The following is a 19,254-nucleotide window of genomic DNA, read 5'->3' on the forward strand; positions in this document are numbered from 1 at the left end:
GTAATTCCTTTTCAATTACGGAATACTTCCGTTCAACAGGACGAAGAGTCCTTGATGCAAATCCAACAGTATCTTCTTTTCCATTGGCATATTGTGAGAGAACAGCTCCCAAACCATACTCGGAGGCATTCACAGTGATAATGGTTTGTTTACCTTCAACAAAAGCTTGCAAAGCAGGAGCTCGCACTATGTGATTCTTGATAGATTGAAATACTTTTTGGCACTCTTCAGACCATACGTATACTGATCCTTTTTTTAATAATGTCCCGAAGCATTCTGTGGTTTTGGCAAAATCCTTCATGAATTTCGAATAAAACTCACAGAGTCCAAGAAAGGGCACATGAGTTGTTCTTTGTTTTGAGGAGGAGGTGCATCAATTATGCTTTTTATAAGACCTGGTCTGGGTTTGATACCATGTTTGGAGATGACATGGCCTAGATATTCAATTTCCTTGACATTGAAGGTACACTTGTTTTTTTGTAAAGTAACTCCTCTGTTTGCTAGAATATTGAACACCTGATCTATAACAGAATTGTGCTCAGCTTCAGTTTGGGTGAAAATAAGAATGTCATCCTGGAAGACAACAACATGGGGAATTTCAAGGAACATTTCAGTTATCAATCTTTGAAATATGGCAGCGGCTGAAGCAAGACCAAAGGGGAGACAACACAATTGAAACACACCATCTGGGGTGACAAAAGCTGTGAGATGTCAGGACCGAGGATGTAGTTCGACCTGATGATAGGCAGCTTTAAGATCAAGTTTTGAAAACCATGAAGATGAACCCACTTTGGCAGAGATCTTCAATGCGTGGTAGGGGAAATCCGTCAACCCAAATGGCATCATTAAGGCTCCTTAATTAACACACATCCTCAAATCCCCAGACCTCTTTTTGGCTAAAACAATAGGTGAAAGCCAAAGTGTAGATTCAACTTTTTTATTTATGCCTTGGTTACATAATTATTCAAGATGTTTGGAAAGATCACCTCTAATGCTTAAAGGGACATTTCTTAATTTATGCTAGATGGGTACAACATTTTCTTTAATTTTGATGAAATGTTGGAAATTAGTGATCTTGCCTAGGCCGTCTTCAAAAATGATATTGTACTTTTGCTCCTATATAATAGTCAATTGAGAGTCAGATAAAGAATTCATATTTTTAGTGGGAGAAGAGTGATTAATGTTGGTTTGATGATCAATAAAAACTGGGTTAGGTAAGCCAGGTTTGATAGTGAGACCAAACTCAGCTTGATGGATAAGACCAAGAACATTGATACCCCGTTTAGGTACGTACACTTTTCCATTGATGGCAACTCCAAAGACCCTTATCTTATCCCAGAAGTAGCCTAGTAAATCGATCTTACTACCTTCAAAGGCCACAGTAAGTATGTCAGGAGGAAGCAAATTCTTGTTAGACCAGTACTTCAGGTACCTATCTTGAGACACTATAGTGATGCGTGCTCCTGTATCAACAAGAAGCTGAATATGGTTAGTTTCAATGGTGACATCAACTTCAGGATCAGGAATATGTTGCATAGTATCTTTCTCCGAACAGCTTTTGACTACAAAAATATACTCCTGATTAGTGACATCATCAGTGACTAGGTTTTCAAATTGGTCATCAGGATCATGAAGTACACATCTTACACCTCTTCTATTTCCACTCATGCACACTTTTGCAAAATGACCCATTTTTCCACATTGACCGCATTGTTGATTTATGGCTGGGCAGAAGAAACATGCATAGAAGATCCACATCTATAACCACTTACTCTATAGTTAAATTGTCTATTAGGTGTAAAAAAAATTCCACCTCTATTTGGTCTGAAATTTCTTCCACCCCTAGATACAGTAAACCATCTATAGATATTAGGAAGAGGAGGAGTAGAAGAAGAAGAAGATTTAGTAGAGACAGCACCAGAGATGGTAGAATTAGATAAGGCAGATTCAAGTTGTTTTGCATCATCCATGGAGCTTTTAATGCTCTTGGCGATGTCGACAGCTTAATCTAAAGTGGGATCTTTACAGGTAAGTAATTTTTCTTGGATTTTTATTGTAATAACATCGTGCAACAAGTTGATCCCTTACAAGTTGGGATGTAAAATTATCAAATTCACATTTGGCAGCAAGAATTTTAAAAACAGTAATAAAGGTATTTATGCTTTCATTTGGTTTCAGTGTCCTAGTAAAGAATTTGTATCTATGTACTACGATTTCTTTTGTTTTAGCAGAGTACTTATCAAACTGCATAACAGCTATATTAAACTCATCGGGATCTTCACCTTCTGGTGGTTCAAAAGGGGGTAAATGATCAAAAACATTTTGTCCTTCAGCTCCTAAATGATAATACATCAATTATTTTTTTCTTTCAGGTCTGAATCTTTGACCTTCGATTGCACCTAAATATGCTTCAAAAGATCTGATCTGCAACTTCCATTCAAGTTGTGGCTCTCCTGGTTCTTGTAAAAAAGGTGCAGGAGGTGCGACACTTTGCATGTCTATAGATAATGAAGATAAATATGAGAATCCAAGTTAACAAATAATGTAGGGAGAAAGAAAGAAAAAAGGAATAAAAGTGACTAATCAATTATAAAGTTTAATAAATGTCACTAAAGAAGTTGCTTGAGAAATATGAATAAAAATACAATGTTGAATTATGCCACAAGATGGCAGCGTATAAATATATATGATAGCGAAATGATAAGAATGAAGACATTTCCTAATAAAAACTGCAGACTATAATGATGCACTAACAAATTGTTCCACAGGATGGCAGTGTTGTATTATTTATAAACAGTAAATACTGTGTGTATCTGTGAAAAATATTGCCAAAATCTGTATGAATTATCAAATTTAATCTTGAAATTGATAGTCCAATGCTGTGCGCATCAGCGCAGAGTGAAAAGAACTAATAGCTGTGCGTTTCAGGGTAAAGTGAAGTGCTTGAAAAAAGCTGTGAATTCAATAATAAAATATAATTTGACACGCAAATGTTGTGCGCATCAGCGCAGAGTGAAAGGAACTTGACAAATGCTGTGCGCATCAGCGCAAAGTAAAGTATGTATGACCACGTTCTTGTAATAGTGAGGGCAGATCAAGAAATAAATGCTGCTTGCCAAAGCGATGTCTTCAAAGTTTGCTTCTCTGTCACAAACTGGTTACCCAGCAACGAGATAAACACAGGAAATCGTGTGACGTGCTACACACTGCCTCTTCACCTGTTTAACATAAAGGCGTGTTGATTTCCAAGTTACTTCCAGCTCATCCAGTCAGAATTCGACCAGAAATGCAAGGCGGGGCATTTGTGATGTGTGAATGAAATGGACAAATCACAGAGTAAAGAGTCTGTTTCTTTTCTTTTTCGGCCGCTCAATAAAGAAACACACATAAAAATGAACACTGTGCTGAATGTGGCAGCGCGTGAGAATAGAAACGTAGCAGTGGTTTCCTTCAGTGGTTGCTTAGAAACCAGAAAGCTTGAGGCGCGCGCTGAAGTCTCACGCAGGTCCGTGAAAGCTTTGTTTCCTTGGCTCATGACACGGGAGCATGAGAAGGACGAGACTAAGTATGGGCTGAAAATCTGTTCTGCTCGCGGAATTTGCAAATTTTTGGCAATTTCACAGTCCTCGAATCGCACGAAATTGTCAAAGAATTCGCAATTCGAAAGTTGGCGGATTTTTTTTGCTGGGTCGCGCTTCATAAATACAATCTCACGCGTGCGGCGTTGACTTACCGTGATTCTGAGTTCGCCGAGTTGTTTTCCTCCCGGTTTGCGTGCGCTGCGCCATTTTCGATCTTGCTGCATGATCGCACGAGACTTTTCGACCGCGAGCACCTCATTGCGTGATCGCGCTAGACTTTTCGACCGCGAGTAAGTCATAGCGTCCCTCCATCTTGCATTGCGAGACGCTCAGAAACACGAATACATCAAAAAGGCCCGCGATCACGCATTGCGAGAGTAAACAATTGCGAACACGTAGATGCGCCGCGCAGCTGACTTCCGACGGGAGATTTGTACTTCTCGCTTTCCCGAAATAGCAAAAATTGCAATTCTGCACAAGAAATCTATCGCTGGCAGCATAAACCTTCTGAAATTGATGATTTGGATTAGAATAACTCCTCAGATTGACATTTGGCTGCACTTTTTTGTGCAAGGAGTGCATTTTTGGGGGTTGGGAGGAAAGAAGTGCCCCAGAGTCTCCAACTTCCTGTTCCTGTCCAGCAGGCTCCTCCCAGTGCTTTGTCCATGTCCTGGTCATTTGGATCTAGAGCTGGAAGGATTACTCGTTGTGGCTGCTGCTGGATATTTGTATTTGAGGACTTTTTGTTTGGATCACTTTTGGAGTTGAGATTTTACAAGTAAGTTGGCGTTGTTTGTTTAGGGCCTTGCAGTTGCTGCAACTACAATTTATAACCTTTTAAAAAAAAATATATATATATATTGTGGGTAGCCACAGTATCTTGTAGGCCCAGAGTTAGTCATGGGTGCATGATACAACTGTTTCTGTGAGTTTTGTTGAACTTAAATATAATTTATGGCATGGATGGCATGGAATTGAATAGCTCACTGTTATTATATCTATGTCAATGTTTTTTGTAATTTTGGGGTGCGTGTTAAAGCCACACTAGCCAGTAGGCCCAGGGATAGTCAGTGGTGCATGGGCCATGTCTTTCTGTGGGGTCTCTTGAATTTAAACATCATTTAGGGCATGGATGACATTGGATTGGGGTGATTTTTGTGTGTATTTCGATTCTTTGGGTGTTGTTGGGGCCCGGTCCAGGGCCTGGCCATGTGGGTGGGGGCCATTTTGAGGCCTGGTCCAGGGCCTGGCCATGTGGGTGGGGTTCTAGGGGCCATTTTGAAGCCAGGCAGTGTGCTTTGTGCCATAGGCCTGCACCCAGTCTGCCTTGCTTTCATCCATTATGCCCAGGGGTAGTCAGTGGTGCATCGGCCAACTCTTTCTGTGTGTTCTCTTGACTTTAAACATCATTTAGGGTATGGATGCCATTGGATTGGGGTGATTTTTTGTGTGTATTTCGATTTTTTGGGTGTTGGGGCCTGGTCCAGGGCCTGGCCATGTGGGTGGGGGCCATTTTGAGGCCTGGTCCAGGGCCTGGGCATGTGGGTGGGGGTACTGGGGCAATTTTGAAGCCAGGCAGTGTGCGTTGTGCCATAGGCCTGCGCCCAGTCTGCCTTGCTTTCATCCATTATGCCCAGGGATAGTCAATGGTACATGGGCCAAGTCTTTCGGTGTGTTCTCTTGATTTTGAACATCATTTAGGGCATTGGTGCCATTGGATAGGGGTGATTTGTTGTGTGTATTTCGATTTTTTGGTTGTTGTTGGGGCCTGGTCCAGGACCTGGCCATGTGGGTGGGGGCCATTTTGAGGCCTGGTCCAGGGCCTGGCCGTGTGGGTGGGGGTCTAGGGGCCATTTTGAAGCCAGGCAGTGTGCTTTGTGCCATAGGCCTGCACCCAGTCTGCCTTGCTTTCATCCATTATGCCCAGGGGTAGTCAGTGGTGCATCGGCCAACTCTTTCTGTGTGTTCTTTTGACTTTAAACATAATTTAGGGTATGGATGCCATTGGATTGGGGTGATTTTTTGTGTGTATTTTGATTTTTTGGGTGTTGTTGGGGCCTGGTCCAAGGCCTGGCCATGTGGGTGGGGGCCATTTTGAGGCCTGGTCCAGGGCCTGGGCATGTGGGTGGGGGTACTGGGGCACTTTTGAAGCCAGGCAGTGTGCGTTGTGCCATAGGCCTGCGCCCAGTCTGCCTTGCTTACATCCATTATGCCCAGGGATAGTCAATGGTACATGGGCCAAGTCTTTCTGTGTGTTCTCTTGATTTTGAACATCATTTAGGGCATTGGTGCCATTGGATAGGGGTGATTTGTTGTGTGTATTTCGATTTTTTGGTTGTTGTTGGGGCCTGGTCCAGGGCCTGGCCATGTGGGTGGGGGCCATTTTGAGGCCTGGTCCAGGGCCTGGCCGTGTGGGTGGGGGTCAAGGGGCCATTTTGAAGCCAGGCAGTGTGCTTTGTGCCATAGGCCTGCGCCCAGTCTGCCTTTCCTTCATCCATTATGCCCAGGGGTAGTCAGTGGTGCATGGGCCAAGTCTTTCTGTGTGTTCTCTTGTTTTTTTTCATCATTTAGGGCATGGATGCCATTGGATTGGGGTGATTTTGTGTGTGTATTTCGATTTTTTGGGTGTAGTTGGGGCCTCGTCCAGGGCCTGGCCATGTGGGTGGGGGCCATTTTGAGGCCTGGTCCAGGGCCTGGCTTGTGGGTAGGGGTCTAGGGGCCATTTTGAAGCCAGGCAGTGTGCTTTGTGCCATAGGCCTGCACCCAGTCTGCCTTGCTTTCATCCATTATGCCCAGGGGTAGTCAGTGGTGCATGGGCCAAGTCTTTCTGTGTGTTCTCTTGATTTTAAACATCATTTAGGGCATGGATGCCATTGTATTGGGGTGATTTTGTGTGTGTATTTCGATTTTTTGGGTGTTGTTGGAGCCTGGCCCAGGGCCTGGCTTTATGGGTGGGGGCGATTTTGAGGCCTGGTCCAGGGCCTGACCATGTGGGTGGGGGTCTAGGGGCCATTTTGAAGCCAGGCAGTGTGCTTTGTGCCATAGGCCTGCTCCCAGTCTGCCTTGCATTTATCCATTATGCCCAGGGGTACTCAGTGGTGCATGAAACAACTCTCTCTGTGTGGTCTTTCTCTCTTCTATTAATTTAAACCTCCATTTTGGATTAGAATTGCAATTTTTATTTTGGGTCTTTCCGTTTTTGGGTGTGTTGTGTTAATAATAATAAATGCCTAGTTGCACATATTAATTGAAGCACGACACATGTAACATTTATTTAACTGATGTTCCTCTGACTTCCTTTGCTTTTGGTGCACAAAGACTGACAACCAGGAATCAACCTCATCATCATCACTTGTTGTAGTGCCAGGAAGAAGTCCTGCTGCGCTGTGTGCACAACGTTACGTGACGTCACGTGTGGTGGCCACAGACAACTCTGCAACTCGTGCAACTGCGTCCTGCTGTTCTGACATCTGAAGAAGATAGGCCCAAAGAAAGGTGGCCCTAGCTCTTCTACCAAGAAAGTTGCCAGTGCCACTGCCTGTAAGAAGGAGCAGAAGAAGCAAGTGGCGCCACTTACCAAGTAGACTGGTGTGCCAACAGACACTTTTTTTGGGGAAAAAAACTACGCCTGCAGCAGCGGTGTCTGCCGGGGAGCAAGCGGGGAGCAGCACCTCCGCTTCATTGGTCTCAGTGCCACCACGCCAAGTTAGGCCCAAGTCCATGAGTGCCGCAGAGGCAGCCTCTCTAATTGCTCTTTCACCATCGACCAGTGATGTTGCCGTTGACTCATCGCAAAGTGGCATCCAATCAAAGCAGGGTGTAACTCATCTGACAAGTGTTCAACCACAGCCGCAACGACAACCACAGATGCAACAAGGAGAGGCGCAAGGAGAGGCGTAAGGAGAAGTGCAAGGGCAGGCCCAAGGAGTGGCACTAGGAGAGGCGCAAGGAGTGGCACAAGGAGTGGCGCAAGGAGTGGCACAAGGAGAGGCACAAGGAGTGGCGCACAGAGTGGTGCAAGGAGTGGCGCAAGGAGTGGCGCAAGTAGAGGCGCAAGTAGAGGCGCAAGTAGAGGCACATTGAGAGGCACAACTGCCCACAATGCTTGTTCCTCCAGAAGTAGGGGCACTTCAGAAAATAGAGATTCAAGCGGAGGTATCATCCGAGCAAGCCACTCCTCCTGATGATCTATTGTCTTCCAGATCCCCAGCAAGAAAAAGGTCAAGGATGGCTAGTACAAGTTCTTCTTCAAGCCCCCTTCCTTCTGATGATCTAGATCTTGATTGGCACCCACCAATGCAGTCTGAGAGGGAGGCATGCCATGAGCCGACAAAGCTAGCTAAAAGGAAGGTTTCCCGTAAGGCTTTCACTTATGGGTGATGACAAAGAAGTAGAAGTGGTGTATTCTGCTGCTGCTGAACAGTCTGACGATGACGACCCAGTCATCAAAGTCGTCACTCCAGCCCCAGCTGGCATGCAGCAGACAGACATTTTTACCCTATCCAAAAATGCTGTAGTGAACTTGCTGTAGGCTCTTAATATTTTCAGGCACCTTCCAGGCTGCACGTAGCCTAACCGGACGCCACCACATTGACACCGAGACCAGCGCCCTGATTCCGACGCCGGACTACGTTTCCCGGCATCCCGCTCGCCGCAAAGACGCCGCTGACGTGGGAACTAAAGGGGTGGCTGGGGCCGAGGCCCTTGTGAAATTGCTGTAGGCTCGTAATATTTTTGGGCACCTGCCAGGCTTCACGTTGTCCAACCAGACGCCGCCACATTGACACCGGGACCTGCGCCCTGACTCCGACGCCGGACTACGTTTCCCGGCATCCCGCTCGTTGCAAGGACGCCACTGATGTGGGAACTACGCACCAGGAGGCGCATAAAGGGGTGGCTGGGGCCGAGGCCCTTGTGAACTTGCAGTAGGCCCTTAATATTTTCAGGCACCTTCCAGGCTGCACGTTGCCCACATGGACGCCGCCACATTGACACCGGGACCAGTGCCCTGACTCCGACGCCGGACTACGTTTCCCGGCATTCTGCTCGCAGCAAGGACGCCACTGACTCGGGCACTAGGTGCCAGGAGGCGCATAAAGGGGTGGCTGGATCCTCGTCCCGCGGGATGTGCGGGGAGAAGCCTGGGACAAGGGTGGAGCCGTCTTAGGCCGTCAGAGGCTGAAGGAGGCTGGGCTGGGACACCCCATTTGGTTTTACTGGACAAGGGGATGAAGGTCTAACAGGGAGTAAGGTAACGTGAGAACTTTACAACTTCTGTAAATTATAGTACTTCGTTGCCTAGAGTCCTAACTCACTGTCCCAGAGGTTAATAGAGTCACTGTTTAAAATGACCAAGTGGAGAGGGGTAGTCGGAACTTTGGATGACTTCATCATAAGAGCTGAGTCAGTACTAATACATGAGATCCAGGCAACAGAGAGAAGATTGTCTTTGGATCCTGTCTCGCTCCAAACGCGTTTGTCCCTTGGGGGATCTGTTGACCCAATTACATCAGACATTTTAAGATTGTCCCCAGTGACATCAGGCCCTAGTATATTGAACTCACACAAGCCATCCTTATCACCCCCGGCTACCTTGAATTTAAGTGCACCTGCTATTAATACCCGAGGGAATTCCAGCAAAACGGCTAGAGGCCAGACTTTAGTTTCCTTATCAACTAAGGGAAAGAAAAATGCTGCTAAATTAACCCAGCCCAAGCCCAAGCAGAAAGTGAAAAATACCAATACAGGAGCCCCCTGCGGCAGCAGTGAAGTGGTCGAGGTCCTTACAATAAACTCGATTGCCACACAGACTGATGATAGCACGGAAAATAGACGCAATGCAGTTGATGTGGGCATCGCAATTCTGGACACTTTAATGGAAGGGTTTGAGTGTAGACTGGATCATATCATGGAGATCTTTGTTAAAAAAACTCGATTTGATATGGGAGAAAATGCCGAAATCTAATTCATTGGCGGTCAACACAAATGGGGGAGGGGGAAATAATGCTAACATTACTATAATTAATCCAACGTTACATGATCAAACCGATTGCAATAGAGTAATACAACCATCAAGTATTGCTGACCCCATGGTAGCCCCTCCAACTGAACCATGTGCAACTTGTGGGAATAAAGGGGTATGCCCCACAACAAATGTCGACCCTACCGATAGAGGCAACAGGGCGACATCAGGATCGGATTGCATAGGGAATCTGAATATGGCAGTAGGTAGAGCCCATGATAGACAGCCCCAGCTGGGTTCAACGATAGCCGTCTGTATTAATGATATGAAGGCAGGCGCCCATAATTTAAGTGCAAATCCCAACCCCGATGTCTTACATTTACCACCTGCCTCTGCCCCCTATGTGCTCGTTTTAACTGGTGTCCCTACACTTGGTGAAGGCCAGAGAGAGACATGGTCCGATTTCCGAAATAAATCAGCAGATTGGCTTCGTAAACATAAGAACTTTGATCTGCAGATGATGGAGGAAATAATTATGGTCAGGAGAGTGGGATGGGTAGGCCAATCAAACAAGTCTATAGATGGCGACTGTATCGTCTTAAACTTTAGCAGACCCCAACTGATCCGACGCTTACTATCTATCAGAGAACAGTCATTTACTCCCACAACCAACATTAGCACACTCCCCCTGGTCTATTTTTATAAACCTCCAACAATACCAATAAGGAGTTTAGATGCAGTTGTGTCACAAACGAATAGGTATCATGCACTTTCCAACCTGGATACACAGGATTGACCATTAGTTGTGGCATCTAGCACACAAGCCCCTGACAGGCCAAGGCCAAGCACATCACGTACACCAAATAGAACTTTAGAGAGGACAACTATAGCTAGAGGCAGTAATGGAGCTAACTTGAGTATCATAAGCTGGAATGTGGCAGGTTTACGCTCCAGACTTGATAACCAAGATTGGCTATACACGATAAGGGAGCATGACATTGTCATGTTACAGGAAACCTGGGCCACAGAAGATCTGTATATCGAAGGGTTTCACTGTTTTAGCGTGACAGCCCAAACACCTAGGATGGGCATACCATCAGGAGGACTTTTTATAGGGATCAATGTGACTGCTGGGGGGAGTTTTAAGGCAATCCCAACCCATAGCCTAGATTTCCAGGTAGTGATTTTTAAAAGACGGATTCACTTTCATTTGGTAAACTTTTATAATAATGATTTTCATTCTGTCCCAAATGAGAGTTTTTTAAGGCTTTTTGATTTTATTTCAAACTTGGATACACAGTCTAACAAGGGGGATCCTATTGGCATTCTTTTGGGGGGTGATTTTTACGCTAAAATCTTCGGCAAAGGGTTTGAAGGAGGATTGGTCTATTCTGGCCAATCTGCACGCAGAGGCGCTGAACTTGCCCGTCTTATAAATTTGCATAATCTGGTCAATGTCATGGATCTGATGGTAGGGTCTACCATAAATGACTATCCAACATTTAGGGGCAGGAGCTGTAGCTCCACGATAGATTATGTTATCATATGTCCCCTGATTGAAGAACAGTTAGGGTCAGCAGAAGTAATTCCATCAGACTTCGGAGACCATAACCCCATTAAAATACAGATAAATACTGCCCCCAGACCAGCTTTCCAGATTGAATGCGGGGCTACAAACCTGACGCTATCAACTGACAACCTAAGATTGCACTGGAAGGGGGTCGATAGTTCCAAAGTATTTAGGGAACTGGTTAAGGGAAAAATGCACCTTTTTGACTCTTGCCTTTCACTGCAATCTTCACACACAATGATAATCCAGGAATTTTACTACTCTGTGCCAAGCGATCAAAACCCTTCTTTCTAGACCCATATCTCAAAAGGAAAGTACCCCCAGATGGTTTAATCATGAATGCACGTTAGCAAACAGGAATTTATGCAAGGCATTATCAGTCACTCCAAGGTGTACAATAGATGTTCAACTGGCCAGAAAGAAGTACAATGAGGTGGTTGAAGGCAGAAAGAAGGATCTCTTGATTGAACGCTGGGAAATACTCTCCGAGGCTGCCAACCAAAAAAAGGGCAACATCTTTTGGGCAGCAGTAAGGGATCTTCGATCTATGGGCAAGTCATCAACCCCGATTAGCTGCAATATCTCCAGTGATGCATGGGTCAAACATTTTTCCGAAATTTATGCCACACCGTTAACAGGTGTGGAAACCAATGTTCCCGGCAGCCCAGTACCCATAGAGATAAGTATTTTAGAAGTCGTAGAAGCCATTAATCTGAGCCTAGGAAATAAAGCCCCGGGGTCAGATGGGCTCCCTATTGATCTAATCAAGTGGATCCCGGATTTCTGGGCTCCACTGTTATTGAATGTTTTTAATAGTCTAACTCTGACAAATTTACCAGGTACTTGGGCCAAGAGTATAATAGTCCCAATTTTTAAGAATAGAGATAGATCACTTACATGTAATTATAGATCTATATCCCAAATAGACAATACCCTCGAAATTTTAGGGCGAGTCCTGTACAATAAAATTCTGGCATGGACAGAAGAAAATGACATTTAGACCCATGTCAGTTGGACTTTCAGGGCAAGGTTGGAACAATTGAACAACGTCTCAACCTCAATTGGATTGTCGGAAAATACACCATCGCTCGAAGGTCCCCGATTTACATGGCATTTATGGACCTGTCCACAGCTTTCGACCTTGTAAATAGGGCGAAGCTGTGGACAATCCTTCTGGCAGGAGGGTTGGATGAGCCGTTGTTACACTTTTTAGCGTACCTACACAAAGATCTCCAGGCTCAGGTAAGGATTGGTATGGGAGGTGAGGTCTCGGTGACAATTGATGTAGGTAGGGGGGTCAGACAAGGTTGTGTTCTGGCCCCCCCTACTCTTCATTATATACATCAATGGGCTGAATAGCTCCTTGAAAACAGTTACTCAGGATGTCCCCAACATAAATGGAAACCCCATCCCTGTGCTCCTATACGCAGAGGCCGCACCCCAAATTCTCTGCGTATTTTGGTCCAAAATTTTAATAGGTATATGAATGGGTTAGACTTGTGGGTACATTTTAAGAAATCATTTTTAATGTGCAGTGGACCAGGGAAGCGTGATATAGGCGCCATTTCAGTAGACAGCCAAAAATTGACCTGCATTCGATCATTTGTCTACTTGGGGTTGGTCTTTGCAGCGAACGAGTCGTGGAGTGAGCATTCAGCCCACTTCAGGAGAAAGTTCTCAAAGGACAACAATTCAATTCTGAGCCTGCCTCGTCCTAAGACTACTGGGGCTATTTTAGCAGTCCAGAAAATCTACAAACTTCAGTGCACTCTGGTGGCTACGTACGGTACCGAGATTTGGGGCATAGAGAAACCTTTAGGTATCCATCAGGAAGAAAATAGGTTCTGTAGGAAATTGCTGTGTACCCCAATCTCGCCCCCCTAATATATATCCCATAAGGAACTTAACATTAAATTTATATCTGATTTTATCCGTGCCCGACCTGCACTTTTTGGTTATCAGTGTGGAAGAATCAAGAGGCATATCTGACACAGCAGATTATTATAGATTGCTTAAACTGTGTTAAAGGGATGGAAATTCCATGGCTAAGCGGCGTGCTTCAAAGCCTGCGTAGTGTCAACAAAGATAATTTTTTCCTAGATCCCACCTCAGTAGAAGCAGTCCCAAAAACTGTGGGATGCCTTATATTCCCTATATAACAGAGAGCGAGATGTTTTGGAATCTGGGAAAATACTCGTACGCAACTATATGTCTATTGAACAGCATTGCCACCCGCTTCACATATATTTGACTTTAGCAATGAGCCGATGAGAGAGGAGTCTATTGTTCAGATTAAGAGCAGGCACAATCAGATTTGCACTTTGTTTCCCTTTTGGCCATCACCCAAATTTTAACCAAAGCCCATATCCCTGCGATGGGAGGAGTGACCAATCTATTATACACTTTTTATTATTTTGTAAGTATTATCTTAAATACTCCAAGTGGCTTCTACATCCCTATTTTAAAAAGAGAAGACCGATTAGTTTGGATGTGGCCCATCAGTGTATATTAGCTTTAGATGACGTAGAATTGATTTTACGCACTAGCACTTTTTTGAATTGCGATAAGAACATGCAGGTCTATGTTGGTACCTGATCACTTGTGATATAATTGGGAAATGTTTTAATAGTTTTTATGTGAAAATGGGCTTTTATTATATTTCTAAATATAATTGATGGCTTTGCACTTTGCACTTTAGACAGATGGATTTTTTTATATACTTGTATGGATTGTTTGTGATGAACTATGAATTTGTGCTTTTATGGGTACTATGGTATCCGAATAAAGTAAACTGAAACTGAAACTGCTGCTGCGCAGGATGTGTGTGGTATGCACCACTGGTGGTACCACCACCAACACAGGTAACTACTACACCAACATGACCAACAGCTTCCATATTTTCTCATCAGAAGGGCCGGCAGGGACCTCCATCCAGCTCGACCTCCATTACCTCAAGTAGTGGTGCTGTAAGTGCACAACAGAGTCAAATTCAGCCACGCCAATCCTCCACTTCATCTGCCATTGAAAGTAGCACCTCCACCACCACCAGAAATCTCAACTCTCCAGTTTGGGACTTCTTTAGTATTAGCAAAAAGGCTGAAAACCTAGTCATTTGTTCGATTTGTAAACAAGTAGTTAGTCGGGGTAGGCTTGGTACCAACTATGGTACCGGAGGCCAGAGAGGTCATCTAAAAAAACACCACATTATCCAGTGGGAGACACACCTAAGTAACATCCGGAAAGCCAAAAGTACAAATCCAAATGTAGACATTGATATTGCATCTGATGACGAGGAGGAGCTGATCGTGCAGGGGGGAGGTGAACAACCGAGAGACATTTTTTCTGGTACACACAGTATCCCTGGCAGCAGCACTGCAGTGGTAGCACCCACACCCTTCTCTACCCCAGCAACATCAAGGAGGCCCAGTAGTCTTGTAGAGACACCAATGCGAAAAAGTATATCAATGAGCCTAACTGGGTTGAAGAGGTCTGGATCCTCCTCATCACATATGAAAACAGTCCAGACCACCATTAAAAGCATGTTTTGGTCAGAGGCGCCATTTGAACGCAACCACCCAACGGCACGTCTTTATAATGCAATGCTGGCTAAAATGTTAGCACTGGACCTTCTCCCTTTTTCTTTCGTGGAAGGGGTGAGTTTTCTAGAATTTGTGGCAACAGTCTGCCCTAAATGGAAGGTTCCTAGCAGGTCTTATTTTGCCAGAATTGCGGTTCCAGCACTACATCAAGATGTGCTGGAGATGATTGGGGCAGCTTTGCATAGAGTGCTGTTCACACTATCGACCTGACAACAGACATGTGGACCAGTTGCCAAGCCGTTGATTACATGTGCATCACTGCACACTGGGTCTCTTTTGCGGGGGGTTAAAGACAAGATATCTGCAGGTGTTGACAGGGCCACAATTTTTAAAGCTAGTCGGAAACATGCAACAGTAGCCATGTTTGCCATGGAGAAATCTCATACTGCAGTAAACATTTTGGAGGAGTTTAACAGTAAGGTCTTTAAATGGCTGCATCCAAGAAAGTGCATGATTGGTTATGTTTCCACGGATAATGGCAGTAATATAGATAGGACCATGAATGATGGTGGCTATTTCAGAGTGCTGTGTTTGGCGCACATTATTAACATTGTTGTTCAAGATTTCTGGAAAAAAGAAAACAAAGTCAGCAAGTTACTGACCACCTGCCGAAGAATCTGCACACATTTCAGCCATTCTTTTAAGGCCTGGAAGGAGCTGAGGATCATTCAACGTGTCCGTAGAGTGCCAGTCAGAGGACTCATCCAGGAGGTGGCAACACGTTGGAACTCAACCTTCTACATTCTTGAGCGTCTGTTTGAGCAGTACTTGGTAATCAATGAGTATGTCTTTAACGCACTGGGTGCTTCTATGAAAGACATGAGGCTAGAGGTGGAGGAATGGGACCTAGTTAAAAGCCTGACAGACATGCTTCGTCCTTTTGAGGTCTTCACGCGTGAAGTCAGCAGGGAGGACTGTACTTTGGGCAAAGCTATCCCATTGTTGCGCATGCTAGAGCACCAACTGAAGGCGGTGTCTTCAACGTTTCAAGATGAGGCTGATAAGCAAGACGCACATCAGTTGGCGGAGAGCTTATTAACCCGCCTACTTGACAATGTAAGGCTTAAAGGAATACATTGTGAACAACATTACCTTTGTGCCCCTATTCTGGATCCATGGTACAAAAAGGCACTGGCCAGGAATACATTCATTCCTTTTACTGAAGCAGATGTTTCAAAGTACAAACATTGGCTAGGTCTGTCAGCCACTCGGTTCGAAAAAGAGCGGCAGGAAATTGAAGAAACCACCACAAGTGTTACTGAATCAGCAGGCCATCTGGCATCGAGGTCCACTTCTGTGGCTGAAGGCAGTCACTTTCCCTCAGAGCCGTTACCGACACCAGCAACCGTATCATTATCATCCTCACCTGCACCAAACCCAGTCATAATATTGTCGGAAGCGGATTGGATAACTCATCAAGGGTTTGCTCGTTCCCGTGTTGATGCAAAGGGCACAGATGGTACACGAAGTGGAACACCCCTGGATGACCTTGAGTGGATGGTGCAGGCCTATCTGGATGACCCAACAGAGGTCTTCATTGATCACAACCCATTGCTTTATTGGTATGGGAAAAGGGGTCAATGGCCACTGATCACCAAGCTGGCTTTAAATTATTTATCTTGCCCACTCGCAAGCGTGTCTTCTGAACATGTTTTCAGTGATGCTGGTGCCATTGTAACTTCAAAAAGAACCCGCCTCTCACCCAAAAATGTGGAGAGGTTAACAATGATCAAGATGAATCAGCACTTCATACCACCAGATTACAAAATACGTTAATCCACGCAGGAAGAAGAGGACACTGACTTAGGTGACGGAAGTTCTTCTCTGTTAGCTGATCTACTCCCGTTTCAATTCACAGAGCTTGAGGACGAGCTTTACTTCCCTGACACCTAGGCCTGAAATACTGACTTCCTTTTTTTTCATCCTTATTCACCTTTATTCCTATGTGTCTTTCTTTGTTTTGCAACTTTTACCACAACAAAACTCTAATCACAACAAATCCATCAGCAGCACTGTCTTCGTATTATTTCCTTATTGAAGGTGCCGCTGTCTGCATTCCTGAAGTTCACAAGTTCACAACTCAGTCAAACTCCTCTATCCTCCTCCTCCAGACTCCCCCCTATCCATTTCCCTCAAGGCAGATGCCTGGATTACGCTGAATCAAGAAACTGTCGCTTCGTAGACGAGTCCCCTCAAAAGAAGTGGGACTGGAATTACTGACTATATGCTGATTGCTGACTGTTACTTCTGAAATTGACACGAGAGGCTGCCCTGTGGGCCTTCACTTTAAGAACAAGAAGATGCAGATAAAAAGTGGAACAGGTAATGAATAATGAGATGACATGCAGTGGACAACACTGGCTGTCTGGCTCTGATGAAAGCAATTGCTGTTTGTTGTGCATGAAATGAATCATATGTGTTCTGTTATTATTTAATCTTTTACACACCCAATGTAACTCAAGCATACTGTTTTTACCTTGTTTAATTCAAATTGTAATTTTTTTAATATGGAAAATGTCCTTGGACTCACTGTGTGTAGACTGTGACTGCATGAACAACATTGAGTTTGCCAATATACCATGATAATGATGAGTCTTGATGATCAAGGTTACATAATATTTTTATTCTTTACAGTCACTCACTGGGATGGATCATCATCATCGGTTTACGGAAGAACTATGGCCATTTCGTGAGTGGCAAACAGGTAAACAAGTCAACAACAACCACAGCAGAACTACATGTCTGTATAGTCGTGGTATGGAGTGGTCGAGCCAGTGTAGTGTTGTTATGCCAGAGTGCAGACAGCAGTTCACGTAAAATAAATTGCGGCTATGTGGCTATGCTTTGTCTGTCTGTGTCAAAAAGGTATGCTATATCAGGTTGCTTCACTCAGTGGTGCCTGCCTTGACCGTCTGCATGGCTCTGGCCTACTGTGTGCTAATTACTTTCCTTGAAAAGGAGACTCAGAGTTCGCACTTTAGAAATGATGCTTGTATGTAATACTGTCGCCTCTGAAAGTGAAAGTGTTATTTTTGCACTACACACTGTACCTTATATTTTTTCTCCGTGGTGTTTTAATATCCCTTCCTGTTTTTCCATCAACAATTACAGGCCGGCTTTTACCATGTGCGATGGGAAAAACATTAACTCAGGCTTACCATTAGCAATCCGCAATTCCGCATCCTCCAGGCAGGCAGTGGACAGTGTCTCTGGTCACCAAGATTGATCGACGGAGCGTCAGAAGGAATGGAGGAGTACCGCGAATAAGAGGAATGGCTGGATGCATACAACTTTCCAAACAGGACAACTACAACATACAGTTAGAGTATCCTCTTCACTTCTCCTTATCTTTTAAATAATGTTATTGTTATGAACTTCTATGAGTGCGACTCTGTGCGTTTGCTCTCTGCTTCAAATTCATCCCTACAGCTATTTGATAAGTTTTTTTGCTACTTTTAAAACTAATTTAATGTACTAATAAGTGTTTATTCTCTCTGAGGGCAGATAGGCAAGTGAAATTGCGTAATTACTGCAGCCCTGTACTGTCAAATTGTTTCTTCATAGTTAGTAAGTTGTAGTAAGTACTACTTTTCAGTAGCCGAACCATCCATTTAGCAAACAACTTCATGCATGCAGTGCACCTTCTTTATGTCCCTTAAAAGATTTATGGATATCTTCGTATCCAAAGATTTGTTTTTCTTCATTTGTTGTTTGTCCATGCTGTATTTTTTTTTTCCTCTCTCCACAAAACTTTCCCAAAAACCCGCATTCCCATCCAATTTTCAAACCCTAACCCTCTTCCCCCGGGCTGTGTGGTTTTCATTGAGGTGTGACTAAATGACAACAATAATTCCACATACTTGCTGGGGAGGATAAGGTCAAAGCAAAAGAAAATCTATTTCAAGGCTGGTGAAGGAATATGAGGATATATTCTTATTCTTATTCTGCTTGACACACACCCATGAGCATTTGCAAATCAAATCAGAATTTCATGTGCGCCATCAAGTGGATTTATCATCAACAACATCCTCCTCCTACACGTGACGAATGCTTACGCTGCTGCGTCCTTCACCTTCAGTACTATTTCTTGTAGTAGCCATACTCCACGCAACTAGTACTTATATTTTGAATACTTTAGCATTGCTTAGGCTACAATTTATGGCACTGTTCTTGTGTACTGCACTATCTATCGTACTGTTCTAATGCTCCGCTCAGGCCACTCAATGTTTCATTTCCTTTTTTTTATATGCAGCTACTTCCAGTGTGTACCACTACTACTACCACCACAACGATGACATTTTATCCGTCCAGGATTCCATAGCCAACCTTAATCGCCATTTGCCATGCAGCCAGCCCTGTGCCTAGCCCTATTCTCAAACACGAATAACAGGTAAGATAAGCATTTTGGGGGAGGAAGAATAATGGAGTAGGAGGAGAGGAGAGACTGAAGGTAGTACTAGTAAAGTAGTAGGACAATTAAATTCATTAAGTCTGTCAGTGGCACTTTTGTACAAATGTGGGCGATTAGACAATTTGAATCAA

The 19,254-nt window shown here is 44.3% G+C and overlaps 1 protein-coding gene across 1 annotated transcript in view; it reads right to left on the reverse strand.

The window, feature by feature from the left end:
- The window catches only part of LOC144763170 (amine sulfotransferase-like), a 596,057-nt gene that overhangs the window by 399,859 nt on the left and 176,944 nt on the right, over positions 1–19,254 (reverse strand). The window lies entirely within an intron of this gene.

Source organism: Lissotriton helveticus, chromosome 6, assembly GCF_964261635.1.
Source record: "Lissotriton helveticus chromosome 6, aLisHel1.1, whole genome shotgun sequence".
Lineage (NCBI taxonomy): Eukaryota > Metazoa > Chordata > Amphibia > Caudata > Salamandridae > Lissotriton > Lissotriton helveticus.